Source organism: Dipodomys spectabilis, unplaced genomic scaffold (genome assembly GCF_019054845.1).
Source record: "Dipodomys spectabilis isolate Male_0828 unplaced genomic scaffold, ASM1905484v1 ptg000567l, whole genome shotgun sequence".
Classification (NCBI taxonomy): Eukaryota; Metazoa; Chordata; class Mammalia; order Rodentia; family Heteromyidae; genus Dipodomys; species Dipodomys spectabilis.
This window is the reverse complement of record NW_024871244.1, coordinates 2,288,985-2,292,863: the sequence shown is the minus strand read 5'-3', so window position 1 is coordinate 2,292,863 and position 3,879 is coordinate 2,288,985.

Genomic DNA, 3,879 nt, shown 5'->3' with positions numbered 1-3,879 from the left:
GCTTGCCTTAAAATGGTATTCTAGCACAAAACTGGCATTACTTTCATCCCAAATCGGCAGAACAAGCAAGAAAAACACAAGGAAAATGGCAAGACCGGGTATCTCAATTCCCACTCAAGATAATCAGGTGACAGAACAGATAATGAATAATCCAGAGGAGAGTTCCCAAAAAGCTCTACACACGCTACTGGTAAACATGGTGAAAGAAATGATTGAAACTGTACAAAGGAGTCAGTGTGAGCGTGACAGGGATAGAGAGGAGGCAAACCAAAGATCAAAACAGGAATCTCATGGGCTTGAGGAAGCTACTCAAAGATTGATAGTGGAATTGTGTGAGCAGATTGACAACACTCAAAGAGAAATAAAGGAATTGAGTGAGCAGGCTGAGATCAGTGAAAGAGAACTACAGAAGTTGCATGAACGTGAGAAGTCTAATCAAAGAGTAATAGAAGAATTGCAAGAGCGGGATGAGCATAGACAAAGATCAATAGAGGCATTCATGGAATCCATAAACAGACACCTGAAAGGAGTCAGTGAGACCACAAATGCAATGCTGAATGGAGCCCAACAGAAGGAATGTGAGTCCTTGGAAACAATAACCAATCAACCAAGTGATTTGAGAATAAACACTGAACACCAAATTAAGGAAGTAAAGAATTTCATACAAGATCTAAAACAAAGCTCCAACAAAGAATTTGAAGCCATAAAAGCTGACCAATTAGAAGCAAATAAATGAAAAATAAAGTAGAAAATCTTGACAGTAGGTTAGACCATGCAGATTGAAGCTCCGGGATTGAAGATAGCGTAGGTATTATAGAGAAAGAATATACATCTATCCATGAAAAATTCAAGAAATATGTTAGATCTATTCAACACTTGGAAGACACCATCAGAAGATCTTATGTGAGGGAAATGGGTATAGGGGAGCACAGAGAGACAGAAGTTAATGGTCTAGAAAATTTGTTTAACAGGATCCCAGCAGAGAACTTCCCAACACGCAAAAAGATAGGCATATTCAGATACAAGAAGCTTTTAGAACTCCAAATAGCCCAGACAAGAACAGGACATCCCATCCTCACATTATAATCCACAAAGGATCAATTCAGACCAAGGAAAAGATCCTTAAAGCTGTCAAGGAGAAAAGATCAGTCACCTATAAAGGAAAACCAATTAGAATCACCTCAGATTTCTCAACAGAGACAATTAAAGCAAGAAGAGCCTGAAATGATGTATGCCATACCCTAAAGACAAACAACTATCAACCAAGAAGAGACAAAGAAGGTTACTACATACTAATTAAAGGATCTCTCCTTCAGGAGGATATTAAAATTCTAAATATTTGCCAAACAATAGTGCACCCAAATTTATCCAAGAAATACTACTTTAAATCTCACATAGATCCAAAGACATTAATTGTTGGGGACTTTAACACACCACAATCCCCAATAAATAGATCAACTCGGCAAAAACTCAACAGAGAAACCGCCGATCTAAACAAATACATACATCGACTGATTTAGCAGACATCTAACAAATATTCATCCAGCAGCATCAGAGTACACTTTTAACTCAGCAGCAAATGGAACGTTTTCCAAAATATACCACATTTTAGGTCACAAATCAAACTTGTCAAAATTCAGAAACATTGAATCCATATCTTGCATTCTCTCAGACCAAAAGGGAATAATATTAGAACTGAACACAAAAAGCCACCAAAGAAAGTCCAGTAACACATGGAGGCTGAAGAACACACTGTTCAAACAGAAGTGGGTCATGGAAGAGCTTAGAAACGAAGATCAAATGTTCATGATATTCAACAAAAATTAGCACAGAGATTATCTACTCCTCTGGGACACAGCAAAGGCACGATTCAGAGGCAAGTTTATAGCTCTGAGTTCCTACATCAACAAATTGGAGAGATCTGAAACAACAATTTAATGAGATATGACACTCCTTGAAAAAGAGCATCAAGATAAACCCCCATGCAGTTGATGGAAAGAAATAATTAAAATTAAATCAGAATTAAATGAATTAGAATAAAAAAAACCATAAGAAGAATCAACTAAATGACAAGGTTCTTGGAAAAAATTAACAAAATTGACAGTCCCTTAAAAAATCTTATCAGAAAAAGAAGAGAACACACCCAAGTAATAAACTGAGAGAAGAGAATGGAAACATCACTACAGAAACAACCAAGATTCAGAACATTATAAAGGAATGCTGCTCAAAACTTTATGCTAATATGTTTGAGAACTTGGCAGAACTGGACCTTTTCCTGGGAAATATTGACATGCCGAAACTAAACCAAGATGAGTTAAACTATGTTAACAGGCCCATATCAAGCATTGAAATAGAAACAGCAATAAGAGACCTCCCATCTAAGAAAAACCCAGGAACAGATGGTTTTACAGCAGAATTCTACAAGGCCTTCAAAGCAGAGCTCACACCAATACTCCTTCAACTCTTCAATGAAATTGAAAGAGAAAGTCCACTACCGAACACATTCTATGAAGCCATCATAACACTCATACTAAAACCCTCATCACAGAAAGAGCACTATAGACCCATTTTTTGATGAACATTGATGCAAAGCCTCTCAACAAAATTTTGGCTAATTGATTTCAACAATTCTTTCTAAAAATCATAAACCACGAGAAAACAGGATTCATTTCAGGGATGCAAACTTGCTTCAATATACGCAAATCAATTAATATAATTCACCATTTCAAAAAGAGCAAGGATAAGAACCACATGGTTATCTTAATAGATGAGGAAAAAACCTTTGACAAGATCAAGTACCCCTTTAGGGTGAAGGTCCTGGAAAAATTAGGAATCCATGGAACATTCCTCAATACAATAAAGGTTGTGTATGACAAAACTACAGAAAGCACTATACTTAATGGTGAAAAACTAATGCTATTTCCTCTAAACTCCAGAACGAGACAAGGATGCCCACTCTCTCGACTGCTCTTCAATCTAGTATTAGAATGCCTATCTACAGCAATAAGAATAACTGTGAACATAAAGGGGATCCCAATAGGGAAAGAAGAAGTAAAACTCTCCCTCTTGGCAGATGACATGATCTTGTATTTAAAGACTCCACTCCCAAGTTACTCAAGGTGACTCAAAACTTTGGCAAAGTAGCAGGGTATGAAATTAACCCTCAAAAATCAATGGCTTCTCTGTATGCCAACAATGAGAAAATTGTGGCTGAAATTAGGAAAGCAACTCCATTTGTAATAGCCCACAAAAAATAAAACACCTAGGAATTAACAAAAGTAGTGAAGGACCGCTATGAAGAAAACTTTAAATACCTGAAAAAAGAAATCAAAACAGACTTAGAAAATGACAAAAACTCCCATGTTCCTAGATTGGAAAGATCAACACCATGAAAATGGCAATACTTCCCAATGCTATCTATAAATTGAACGTGATACCTATCAATATTCCATCCTCATTCTTCAAGGAAATAGAAAAGGCATTCCAAAAATTCATATGGAACAAAAAAAAACCGTATAGCAAAAATGATCCTTAACAGAAAGAACAGTGCTGGAGGAAAATCAATACCAAATTTCAAACTCTTCTAGAAAGCCATAGTAATCAAAACATCTTGGTACTGGCACAAGAACAGACCTCAGGACCAATGGAATAGAATTGAGAACCCAGAAACAAACTAAAGACCTACAGCCATCTAATCTTTGATAAGGAGCTAAAAAAAAATAGAATGGAAGAACGACAGCCTCTTCAGTAAAAGGTGCTCTCAAAATTGGTTAACTACTTGTAGAAAACTAAATCTAGATCCTTATATATCACCCTGTACCAGAATCAACTCCAAATGGATCAAAGACCTCGGAGTCATGAAGACACTCTGAAAACATT